Source organism: Mus pahari, chromosome 7 (genome assembly GCF_900095145.1).
Source record: "Mus pahari chromosome 7, PAHARI_EIJ_v1.1, whole genome shotgun sequence".
Lineage (NCBI taxonomy): Eukaryota > Metazoa > Chordata > Mammalia > Rodentia > Muridae > Mus > Mus pahari.
Window position 1 is genome coordinate 36,468,192 of NC_034596.1, and position 14,049 is coordinate 36,482,240.

Consider the following 14,049-nt stretch of genomic DNA (forward strand, 5'->3'; position numbering starts at 1 on the left):
GGAATAGAATTAAAGATCCAGAAATGAATCCACACAACTATGGTCACTTGATTTTTGACAAGGGAGCTAAAACCATCCAGTGGAAAAAAGACAGCGTTTTCAACAAATGGTGCTGGCANAACTGGCAGTTATCATGTAGAAGAATGAGAATTGATCCATTCTTATCTCCTTGTCCAAAGCTCAAGTCTAATTGGATCAAAGACCTCCACATAAAACCAGAGACACTGAAATTGATAGAGGAGAAAGTGTGGAAAATCCTCGAAGATATAGGCACAGGGAATTTCCAATAGATAATGTTTCTAAGCCTCCCTTCCCACACTTCAGCTTCTGCATTTTTCCTCTTCCATGATCTTCTCTGAGCACTGGGAGGGAGGAGATTGCCATTTTGCTAATAACAAATTTCCTTACCTAGAGATATATTTGGGGAACTTTTTCTTATATGTCATAGAGTTTTTTCATTGACGAACATATCAGAATTAAGTACATATTGTACCCATATGGATTTAATATTAACATTGCATATACCCTTTCTATGTTGACTAACTTGCAAGAACACATTAAATAAAGACCATAAATACTGTGAAAAAAAAAGAAATGTATATTATATGACCAAGACCAGATTTGACTGGCTGTTTAATTTCTTTTACTTAAAAAAAAAAAAAAAAAAAAAACTGGTAAAAAGCTTCTTAGTGTATAGAAAAACTCTAGCATGCAATTGAAAGAACAGTATACACTTTACAGAAAACACTCATTAAACTGACACTTCCTGAAAATTGCTTTAATAAAGTTCAATCAAATAAGTTGTCATCATACATAAAAAAATGAATGTACTCGAATGAAAAGTCTTCCATTCTACTCCTGCTTCCACTGGAACTCTGGGCAAGTTATATTTACTTATCAGTCTATGAGCTTGAATTTCTAATTACTTTTCAAGTTTTTCAAATTCCATGTTTTGTTATGTATCCTAATATAAAAGTGTATCAGCATGACTACATAACATTACCTATTAATTAAGTTGGTCATAATAATGTACTTTTAAAAGAGCAATTAAAGAAATGGAGCACTTACATTTATGAATATCCTTTAATGAGATTTAAACAAATTTAAGCAAAGTCGGCATTTTTAAGAGATGTCATTAAGGGAATGTTTATAAAGACCAGTTTGCTTCTCTCAAACTATGTTTATTTGATGAAAAAGATACTTTTCTCAAATTAAAGAAGAATTAATATTTTATCCAAGGCTAGAACAAAGGTAGCTATTTATCACATATATTTTTTTAATCTAGAAGAATTTAAAGAGAAAAATTATGGAAAACAGCTAAATAGTTAAGCTGTTGTTAATATGTTGATATTCATTAAGATAAATGTACAGCGTATCTTAGATTTAGAGCTTTTATATTTATGTGTTTCTTTATGTATTTAATTATTTGGGCAGGTGTGTGCATGCCTTGGCACACAAGTACAGATCATAAGATAACATAGGAGACTTTTTTATCTCACAATTTGAGTCTTAGGGATTGACCTCAGGTCATCATGCTTGGTAGCAAGCACCTTTGCCTAATATGCCATCTGGGTCTCTGTACTGGCTGGCATTGTATGTCAGCTTGGCAGAGGCTGGAGTTATCACAGAGAAAGGAGCCTCCTTGAGGAAATGCCTCCATGAGATCCAGCTGTAAGTCATTTTCTCAATTAGTGATCAAGAGAGGAGGGCCCATTGTGCATGGTGCCATCCCTGGGCTGGTAGTCCTGGGTTCTACAAGAAAGCAAGCCAATAAGCAGGACTCCTCCATGGCCTCTGCCTCAGCTCCTGACTCCAAGTTCCTGTTGTGTGTGAGTTCCTGTCCTGACTTCCTTTGTTAATGAACAGGAATGTGGAAGTATAAGGTGAAGAAACCCTTTCCTCCCCAACTTGTTTCTTGGTCATGATTTTTTAGTTCAGGAATACAAACCCTGACTAAGACAACCTCTGGTTGGTTTTAATAATACTAGAATACCAATGGTCTTCTAAGAATGACAGTAACATTTAGTAAATGTTTCAACATTCCAATAGTATTAGGAAAATCATGTCTGTGTCCAAGAATTGAAGGAAGCAAGTGAACTGTCAGGGGATTTTGCACTATTGTAAAATTTACCCAACATGTATAGACTCACTCTTCAACAAATGAATAGCAATAACAATCTTCAAGAAGTCAGTGAGTGATTTCTTTACAGAGTGGCACACTAAACCTCTAATTTATGTCTAGAAAATCCCTTCTGTGTTGTACTCTCCATTACACAGTGGATGTTGTTGATGCTGCCTGTTGCCTGAATGTACTATACCAACAATGTATTGATCCATTCTGTTTGATACATATCGGAAAAGCTTCAGAGTATAAATCTAGCTAAGGCAGCCCTCTCTTGTGAAATGGAAAATAGATTTCTAGAGCCTCATGTAATAGTTATCTATAGTTTACCAATGTCAGTCTTGAAGGGGTGAAACAGAATATTGCCATGATCATACCATTTGCCTCTGCAGTGTATCTGGAAGCTTTCTCACATGTGTTTAGAAATGTATTCCTGCTAATATGTTGACTTTTATTCCCTGCATGTGGGCCATAAAGAACCAAAACAATGCACTGGGTATCAAATTTTTATAAATATTTTAGGGATCTTTACTCTTTTCTTCAATTTTCAGTTTTAGCATGAAAGAAAATAACATCTGTTTATAAGAATTTTAGAATTATATTTGTGCTCTAAACAAACTGGTATATTCCCAGTAAATTTTATGAAGACTAGAATATTAAAGAGAATGAGAGCTTTATAAATATCATGACTTTCCTATGTATAGATCTAAATTAAACATAAATTTATTATCTAAGACTCTAGTTTGCTATGTGGCATGGAGTAGGTCATTGTTAAACATTTGTGAGGGAATAATTTTAATTTGATAAAATGACTGCTTTTAAATTTTTATTACTTAATCACTCTTCTGTGTAAGAGAACTCCAAAGCATATTTTGGTATGGAAATAGAAGGAACTTGCACCCATTCATAGCTTCCCTTATTTTATGTGCTACTAGGCTTTGCTTCATAAATCCATATACAAACCACAAACTGATCCAGCAGTTAGTAAATGTTTGACCATATGGACATTGCTTCTACAATTTACACTGTAAATAGAGAAAGAAACAGCATGTGCGTGTTTAATGAACAACCAGCTCTGTATTTAAAGGAAAGACAAGAAAATGCTACTTCAGTAAAATTTTTAAATCGCATACTAGTCCTTAGGTTAAATATTAATTTGAATGTCAACAATAACGTGTACCCATGTTATTTAAGGAAGTCATTAGTTCACTGTTTAGTCAATAAGCATATTGATTAAAATTAATTTATTACAAAAAGTCTCCAGTAACACTTAATATCAGTTTTTTCCTCTTTAGCAATTACCCAACCTATATTTTTTACATCAAGAGTGGGGTATTTACTAAAAATTTGCAATATTTGTTTTGTGATTGCAAAGATTAGGTATGTCAATAACATGTAATGTAACTCACATGGCTCAATGGCTTTCTTTCGGAGCTTTTTTTTTTTTTTTTTTTTTTTAAATCTGGAGACTGCTTTGTCTAGTTGTGTTTCTTAAAATCAGTTGTGAATAGTTGTTTTCAAGTGCTTCATGCCAGTTTTAAAGAGAGACTGCAGGCTGCTCAGGGGGTACAAATGAAGATATGCCCTAACTTTCTTTTTGGCATTATAATATTTGGACATCTGTTCTGACTTCTTATATGTGAAATAAAACTCATCCTAGATAGTAGAATAAATGAAGGGTTTCATTATCTTAAATGTCATAACATTTGTTTGAATTATCATGTGTATGTTTTAAATGCTGAAATTGTCATCTTGGTTTTGGTTCATCTATTTTCAGTCCTTTCAGAAGACTGTATGCCTGAACAATTTGCTTTTCAATTGCATTAATAATTTAAAAGAAATAATTTACAATTTATATGTAATAAAAGTGAAATTGTGGGTGAGCTACAGCCTGGTAATTTCTAGAAGCATAAATATTTTACTGAGAAACATACCCTTTTAAAGCACAAAAGGTTTCTTGTTATAATGACATTCTACTTAGTGACAAATAATGCATTTTAAAAAGTCATGTGTTGACCATTATTGTGCTTCCCTTTGTGTCACGGTATTGTAGACTCGTATGTGTTCATTTATTAAAGTGTCCCCATTGTGTGTCTCAGGAAGGATTTGTCTCTGACTTCCATGGTGCCACTGATTAGTGAACAATGCATCTAAACCTCATGGGTCAACTTAAAACACAACAGGGATGTCTTTGGAGTTTTCTTTTAGATTATAAGGAACCAATAATTTGATTCTGATAATGTCAACAATGCTATCAATTTAATTTAAAATATCCATCACCAGCTGTACTTTCTTCAATGGATTTTTAGCACTATTAGTAATCAAGCATAACTACTGCTGAATATAAAATAATGAATCATACATCCATTAAGCTTGCAGAAGCTAGTGGTTCTATATGCTGGCTGTCTCTTTTTCCTTCTTTCATATTAGAGGAAAAGAACATCAGATAGTTTACAAGTAGAAAATGATTTAACTAAGTCATGGAAGCAAAGCAGTGCTTTACAAATGTGTCATTTTGAAAATCTGCAAAACTCTTAAGAGCTTTCTCATCTTACCGCTCGCTACTGATATTTGGTGGCAGAAAGTGATTGGTGCTTTGTCTGGCAAAGTATTTCAGTCTGACTCATTCCATAACATTTTGTTTGGGGAACTAGTTTAAGGCAGCTGTACTTCTTGAGAAGTCATTATGTTAGGGGTATTGTTAATTTAACAAATGTAAAAAAAAATGAATGCCTAAATTAATTTTTACATTGTTTTATGTGTAAAATGAGATTAATTTTGATCTTAAGAGCAGTGGAGGTTTCAATTACAATCATCAAGAAAAAAAAAAACAAAAAAACCCACTACATTTCAAATATTAAATGGAGACTGTCTCAAATTGTTTGAGTTGAACATCAAAGTTCTGGACAGTTTATAAAATAATAAATTATATTAATATTATGATCACTGGCTTTTACAAGCTTAATAATTAATAATAATAAAATAGATAGTAAACAAAATAGTATAACCAAATTATATTTTAAAGACAAAATTTGAAAGGTCAGAATATTTTATTTGTATACTGGTTCAAACCAGTAAGCAGGTTCTTACAACTTTGTATAAATAGCATTTTACCATATTTTAAACCTTCAAAGACCATTAAACATTGAAGACTATCTTTTGTGCTAAATTAGCATTTCAGCAATATATACACTTACGTATACTATATTGGATGATGGAATGTGTCTAATGAGACAATGAATTCGGTCTATTTGCTTTTGTCTGTAGGTTGACATAAAGTGAAATGCTCATATCTTGATTTCTCCTCAGATTTGTCTAATAAGATTTTATATTGACGACTTCAAAAATTTAGAAGGCTTTATATTTTAAGCATGTATTTCTGTCTCAAGTGTTGGATTAATACCTCTTCCTAGTTCTTCAAATAGAAATATGGAACATAAAGTCCATTTATATTTCTAAATTTATTTAAGTAAAGAATTTAATACATATTTGGAACCCTATCCTAAAACTACATTGCAAAAACCTAATATAAACTCTAATCAAAGTAGATAAATATGCCTCTAAACTTTGCATAGGATAAACATTCAAGGTGCATTTGTTAAAAATGATCATGACTATACAAATATAAACAGAGAGTTAGACTTTATGACTATGGCTTATACAATATACTACAATCAACAAAAATAAAATTATCTTTTTAATCCCATACAAGTTTTACTCTTGCTTTGTGCTCCTAATAATTTTTTATTTACTGTTTTTGCATATAGATTATCAAAATGATTTTCATTTTTGTAGTAACCAATGATTCTTATTTGGGGGTTACTAGAGTAATTATCTTATTATGAAATTACTTAGATATTCAGAAATTGGAAACAATGATTTTGAAAAGGTAAATAAACAAATGTGCTTAAAGATGTTTAAACAGAAGTAGGTTCCTTGATGTGGGTGGGTGGGTGTGTGCGCGCGCGCGCGCGTAAGAGTGGGTAGAGTGATGGTAGATGGTGGAGAGTCCTTTTTGTTTTGTTTTGTTTTAAGTATTATTTATTTAATGTATGTGAGTATACTGTTGCTGTCTTCTGACATGCCAGAAGAGGGTATCAGATCCCATTACAGATGGTTGTGAGCTAACATGTAGTTCCTGGGAATTGAACTCAGACCCTTTGGAGAAGCAGTCAGTGTTCTTAACCACTGAGACATCTTTCCAGCCCTGGAGATTTAAAGTGACTTTGACTGTAAAATTTTATGGCATAGGGTAATTACATAGGGTCCTTCTAGGGATCATGATGACCCCATCCATGTTACATGATATAGGCAGGAAATTCTTTCTCACAGAGCTTCTTTCCTCGAATATAGTCATGAAGCCCTTTGTTACCACGAAGACACGACACGATTGTACTTTGGCATCAATGAGCACGTCTTGCCTAGTAGGTTAGTTAGTATTTAAGCATGCAGTGTCCCGTGCTGGGGGTTCCATTTCTGTCTTTTCTCCTACGTAAGCTTCAGAACACTGGTACAATGAAAGATATACTTTTTTTCCTAAATAGATTGATATTGGTACTTCATGAAAGGACAATGAAATAAGGAAAGAAGTTACTGTAATCATATTGTAGTGACGTTTTCTATAGACTGTGATTTGATATTTGAATGTTCATTTCTACATTGTACAGTTATCAATATCCCTATACACCATTAATCTACTCCTTTGGTTTAGTAATTTAAATGTATATATGTAATTACAAAATTATACATTAATATAAATTTAGTGCCAAACTTGCCTTAAATAAGACTTTACCTAATCTCTACTGTTCAAAGAACTGGAAAAGAGGCACAGATAAGTTGATATTTTAAAACTTTGAGCAAGATTATTATCTTTGCGTTTATGCCTTTCACAAACGGCCAATACTCTAGTCAAGACTTACAAAAAAATGTTATAAGATTATTACTCAACATCTCATGTCCAGAGCACATCCTGCAAGTTGCAATTTAATTTACTTATACAGAGGTAGAATAGTAATATTTTACATCATTTTGAAAATACACATATTCTACACTTCAATAAAAATAAGCAAGCAAAAACCTTCAATATAACAATCAAAGAGAGTGTGTCATATTTTCTGGAATTTCTGATTTTCTACCTAAATTGGATTCATGACATCATTTTGGCTTTACATGCCAAAAAACCAGGGTAACATTCCTGGTGCCTTAGTCAGTCACTTTGTAACCAGTCATCAAACCTAGTGTTTACATTTCAAATATTTTATATATACATACACATACATATACATAGATAGATGATAGATAGATAGATAGATAGATAGATAGATAGATAGATAGATAGATAGATAGATAGAGATAGAGAGATATCCATTCGAGTATTACTACTATACATTAATTATCCATTTCTTCTCTCTCTAATAATGATCCTAAAACTATTCCACAATGTGAAAACAATTACTCCAAAATACAAGTGTGAATACATGTTTAAAGCAGTTTTTATTTATCATTTTATTAATTAACATTTCAAATGATTCTCCCCTTTCTGGTTACCCCTCCATTGACCCCCACATTCCATCCCCCCTATTTCCCCTCCCCTTTACCTCTATGAGGGTGCTCCTTCACTTGTTCACCCAACCTGCCACACCCTCAAGCTTACCCCTACACTGAGGCATCAACCCTCTCTCTCCTCCCACTGATGTCAGATAAGGCCATACTGTGCTACATATGTATCTGGAGTCCTGGCTCACTCCATGTATGCTCTACGGTTGGCACTTTAGTCCCTGGAATCTCTGGATGGTCCTGGTAGTTGATATTGTTCCTCTTATGGAGTTGCAATCCCTTTCAACTCCTTTAGTCCCTCCCCTAACTCTTCTATTGGGGTCCCTGGGCTCAGTCCAATCCGCATCTGTGTTGGTAAGGTTCTGGTAGAACTTCTGAGAGAATAACCATAGCAAGCTCTTGTCAGCAAGTGCTTTTTGGCATCAGCAATAGTGTGGGGGTTTGGTGTATGCATATGGGATGGATCCCTAGGTGTGACAGTCTCTGGATGACCTTTCCTTTTCCTTCAAATCTATTTTTCATGATCTCATGGTTTTTGAAGAAAATAATAGCTCAATTACATGATTATAAGCAATCTCTATTAGGCAAATAAATCGAAGTCATCATTGGAGTTATAGACACTAGAGGAACAGCCTGCCAAATCAACTGAGATACAATGGTATGTGGAACATGGAAGGAAAACAGGGATGATTCATGCCAATTCAGAGGAAGATGGTACTAAAAATACTGGAAGACCAGTTGGGGATTCTTCTCTGGGGAAGACTATTTTCTCCAACTCTTTGCATTTCTTTCCTGTAGTTTCCTGTAGTTCTTAGCTTTATTAAAGTTCTGTTTTCCATGTTAACATGTTTGTTGGAGTCATCTTTGTTTAAGTCTACTTTAGGTAGTATGTCTTTGAGACCTCATGAGGGCAACTTTTCTGATATTTCTAAGAGATATAAATTCACAAAGATATTTTAGTCCCCTTAGGATCCCATAGCCCCCTCTTCTATGAATTTTCCTGAACCTTAGATGCAGGTGTTGTATTCTAGCTATATCAGTTTTGGCTGGGTACCACATGGTCATGTGTTCTCTATGTTTTGATCAGTTATGGTTTCTTGAAAAAGTCCCCATATTTTGTAAAGAGAGGGTTCCTTTCTTGAGGAATGACAGCTATACTCAAATGTTTGTATAGTGACAAATACTTAGAATGCATTTAGAAATTATGTTGGCTTAGTAAAGTGGTAGACACTCTTACAAAATGCATAACCTAATTATCCATAGGTACCTGACTAGGTTTCTAGAAACGGGTATGATATGTCATTCTTTTTGAACAGGTCCTAAGTCCAATTAGAGAGCTGTTGATAAACAATAAGATATGCATGCATCTTGTGAAGAGATGGCATTTGGAGCATTTTTTGGACAAAATTTGAATTTGAAAAGTGATTCAAGCAAACTGTTTATTTTCTAGTCTCACTTCATTTAGATATCACTGTTATATAAGCCTTTCTTCTCCTGTCCAATTTTAAGCCTTCTAGACTCTAGCCCTATCTCCTGCATCTCTCTTTCTAATATCACTGGGGACTACTCCAGAAAAATCAGTATCAAAATGGAGGCTTCTTTGCAGAATATAGAGCGGGCAAACCCTCTCTGACTTACCACAAACAGAACTATAGACATCATAGCACGAAGAGTCTTACCTGACCATAGTATATAACTAATACTAGTCTTCTGTAGAAGACAAAGCATTGTATTATACACAATTGCTGTAGGCGGCATCAAGTTACTTATTACTTTTAAAATGCAGTCACACTTGTCAGATGTACTTCTAAGAAGTTAATTATTTAATATAAAGTTTAGTAATTCTACTGTGCATCCCCACAATATGTATCACATTTACAAATGCGCAACCATACTTACTTCTCTTTTAAGCATTTTAAGTGATTTTTTTCCCTACTATCATGACTAAAACTTTCCTTTGTGAAGAAAATATCAAAGCATAATATTACCCAAACAATGTACAGGGTATTACATTCCATTGTTAATTTTGTATTTCCCTCAACTCTTACAACTCCAGCCATGGCTTCTAGACTAAGCTGACACTGTGCCTCCTCCTTCAAGGGCTGCTTCTTCCACCAATGGATCTAGTGTCTCTAGATTCTGCCCAGGATGAAAGTCCAGAGCAGACTGCATACACTTCTGCTTGGTGGCATCAAAAGCTAAGGTTAGCAAGGTGTTTCCCTTCTGAGAGTCTAAAACTTCTTTCATAGACATACCAACATAGGTTCAAATTTTTACATTATGTTAGAAGCTAACAATTTTGTCTCTGCAGATTTCTGTGACTTTAATCTTATTCATATGAAGATGATTACATATCTATATTCTGCTTCAATGTGGGAGTTCTGTAGTTACTTTTTATGATACAAAGCAAGACGTATTTTCTGAGAAAGACTGAATCCAAGTTTTCCAAATTAATTTGGATCAGAGTCTTTGATGGTTGTCTCCAAACATTGGCATACTGATTAGCTTCTTTCTTAAGAGTAGGATAACATGAAAGCATATTAAAAGTAGTTTTTTAAAAAAATTTTATTTATTTACATTCCAGTCATTGCCTCCTCCCTGCAGTTCCTCATCCAATTCCGTCTTCTCCCAAGCTCCTGAGAGTGAACTCCTACCACCACCAGGTCTCCCCCTTCCCTGGGCCTTGAGAAGATTCGGGACATCTTCTCCCACTAAGGCTTGAACAAGCAGACCTCTGCTTTATTTGTACCAGGGGCCTCACATTGGGCCTTTTATGCTCCTGGTTGGTGGCTCAGTCTCTAGGAACTCCCTGGGGTCTGGGTTAGTTGAGGTCTTCCTATGTGGTCATTTTCCCATTGACCTTCTTAAATCCTTCCCCTAATTCAACCATAGGAATTCCCAACTTCAGTTCAATGGTTGGATATACATATCTCCTGACTCATCTGCTGCTAGGGCCTCTCAGAAGACAGACATGCCAGGCTCCCTTCTGTAAGCACATTATATCATCAGTAATAATGTCAGTCTTTGGTACCTCCGCATGAGATGGATCCCAAGTTGGGCTGGTCATTGGACTTCCTTTCCTTCAGTCTCTTGTCTATTATTGTCCATGTAGTTCTTTTAGAAAGAAACAGTTCTAGGTCAGAAATTCTGCTGTGGGTTAGTAACCCTGTCCCTCTGCTTGAGACCCTGACTTTCTACTGGAGGTGGACTTGTCCCAGTGTTGGAAATTTTGGTTAAGGTCCATCATTGAGTCCTTAGAGTCTCTCACCTTACAGGTCTCTGGCTATTTGTAGAGGGTTCCCCCACTCCCGCACCCCCACCCCCACCCCTGAGGCTGTTTATTTCCATTCATTCTTTTGGCTTGCTAGGCTTCTGTTCTATCCTCCACCGTACCTGATCCTGTTCCCATTTTCCACTCCCCCTCCCTTCTCCTTTTCAGTTTCCTCCCTCTCTCTCTGCCTCCCAAGATTATTTCCTTCCCCCTTCTAAGCAGAATTGAAACATCCTTACTTGAGCCTTTCTACTTGTTACACTTCTTATACTTTGTTTGTTTTCTCTTAGACATTCTGATTCCTGTGAGATAGAATCTCAGGGTCGTTTTGATATGCATTTCTCTGATGACTGAGGACTTTGAACATTTCTTTAAGTGCTTCTCAGACATTCAAGATTCTTCTGTTGTGAATTCTCTGAATAGCTCTGTACACCATTTTTAATTAAGCTATTTGGATATCTGGTAGTTAATGTCTTAAGTTTTTTATATATTTTACATATTTGCCCTCTGTCAGATGTAGGGTTAGTAAAGACATTCTCCTAATCTATAGGTTTCTTACTAGTCCTATTATTGGTGTCCTTTGCCTTACAGAATATTTTCAGTTTCATGAGGTCCCATTTATTGATTGTTGATCTTGGGGCCTGAGCCATTGAGATTCTGCTTGGGAAATTTCTGCTGTGCCAATGAGTTCAATGCTTGGTCGACTTTCTCTTCTATTAGATTCAGTATATCTGGTTTTATTTTGAGATGCTTGACTCACTTGAACTTGAGCTTTGTGCAGGGTGGTAAATGTGGATCTGTTTTTATTCTCCTACACACAGACTACCAGCTAGACCACACCATTTATTGAATATTCTTTTGCTTTTCACTCTATGATTTTGACTTCATTATCAAATATCAAGTGTCCATAAGTGTGTGTGGGTTTACTTCTGGTTCTTCAATTCTATTCCATTGATCAACCTGTCTGTTTTTGTACTAATACCATGTGGATTGTATCACTATTGCTTTGTAGTGCAGCTTGAGGTCAAGGGTGGTGATTTCCCAGGAAGTTCTTTTATTGTTGGAAATTGTTTTGGCTATCCTAGATTTTTATCTGTCCATATGAAGTTGAGAATTGCTCTCTCCATTTAATTTGATGTTACCTGTTGGTTTGCAATATATTGCTTTTCCTTTGGTTGGGTATGGGCCAAAATTTCCTGTTCTTTCCAATACTTTTAACATGAAGGTGTGCTGTCTCTTGTCAAATGCTTTCTTAAGCATCTAATGAGATCATATGACTTTTTTTCTTGAGTTTGTTTATACAGTGCATTTTGTTGATTGATTTTCATATATTGAACCCTCCTTCCATCCTTGGGATGAAGCCAACTTGATCGTGGTGAATGATGGTTTAGATGTGTACTTAGATTCAATTTTCAAGAGTTATTATTGAGTATTTTTGCATCAATATTCATAAGCAACATTGCTCTGAAGTTGTCTTTCTTTGTTAGGTCTTTGTGTGCTCTGGGTACCAGAGTAACTCTGGCTTCATAGAGTGAATTAGGTAATATTCCTTCTGTTTCTATTTTGTGGAATAGTATAAGGAGTGTTAGTATTCATTCTTCTTTGAAGATCTGATAGAATTCTGTGCTAAACCCATCTTGTCATGAGCTTTTATTAGTTGGAAGGTTTTTGATGACTATTTTTATTTCTTCAAAAGTTATGGGACTGTTTATCCTCTTAAATAGTATACTCTTTCTATCTGCTTTCATGAAGTTCTCTGAAGCCTGAGGAGATGGCTTTGATAGAGGCCTTCCAAGCAGGACTAAGTGCTCTATAGTCTCTCATGCTTTGCATGATGTTTGGCTTTAAATCTTTGTACATTTTCCCTGTCTACTAAAAGATGAAACATCTCTGACAATAGCTGAGTAAGGCAATGATTTTTGAATATAGAGACTGTCACTAGGAGTTATAGTTTTGCTACATTTTGTTTATTTGTTTATTTGTTTGTTTGTTTGTTTGTTCTATTTTAAGAGAGTAGTATCTTGTTTTATCCTAAGTCCCTGGGCTATCTACTCTCAGTCTCTTGTTCACTCAAGCAGTGTAGACATGAGTTCTATCTGGTAGAGTGGGCCTTACTCAAATTGGATACTATTTGGTTATGCTCACAAGCTTTGTGCCATCATTTTCCTACCATAAGTTTTAAAGGGAAGAAAAACCATTGTATTTAAAAAGTCTGTGGCAGGGTTGGTGTTTGTGATTCTCTTTTGGCAGTTTCATAGTACTCTTCATTACCAAAGACACTAGAATAGAGAGGTAAAAGTTCTATGTAGGCACCAACTTGATTTCCTCATGTTTGTGGGTTAAAAGGTGGCCCATGTCCACCCAAGGGCTTTTGGGGAGGTAGAACAAGGGAGTTTTAACTGCATTTTCCCAGGCTCTGGGAAGCCACGGGACTCGCTCTGCAGATGGGGGAGTGCAGTCTGAGGTTCCAGGAACTGCTGGAGTTGGTTCGGGGGTCCCAGACCTGCATGGAGGCAGGGGGCATCAGGTTCTCAGACTCTTGGGCACCCCAGACTCTGCTGCTGGATGCTGCAAAAGAGTTGAGAATGGAGTGAGGACCCACCATCTGGATTTAGCCTAGGGCTGAAGGGGAAAGAGGGAAGCAAGCTCCCATTGAGTCCCGCAGTGAGGAGAAAGTCCTTGGCTTGCCCGAGGACAGCTTGACTTGGCAGAGGCCATGACTGGGAGCACTGAAAGGTCTCTTGTGTCAGATTAGGCTCTTTAGATGAAGAACTTCTCCATTGCACCCAATTGTGGATCCCGATGAAAAGAGACAGTCCATGGCTTTAAAGCATTTATTGTCATGACAGAAATCTGATGAGTAAAAATGTACCCCACTTTCTCAGTGTGGGCCTGAGATTAAATACCTTTTGCAGAGTTTGAGAAGAAGGGTTTATTGGCTAAGTTCTTCAGACCTTTAGGTACCTCATTTAAATGGAGATCTGTCTTGAGGCTATGTGACCTGTGGTCACCTTTTCTACCTGTGGAGGGGCTTGAGACATTACCTTTTCTTTTTTGTTTTTTTTAATTTATTTATTATTATTTTCTTTATTTACATTTC

The 14,049-nt window shown here is 35.7% G+C and overlaps 1 protein-coding gene across 6 annotated transcripts in view; it reads left to right on the top strand.

Annotated features, from left to right (window-relative positions):
• The window catches only part of Dgkb (diacylglycerol kinase beta), a 667,872-nt gene that overhangs the window by 385,386 nt on the left and 268,437 nt on the right, over window positions 1-14,049 (top strand). The gene's annotated exons all lie outside the window — the stretch shown is intronic.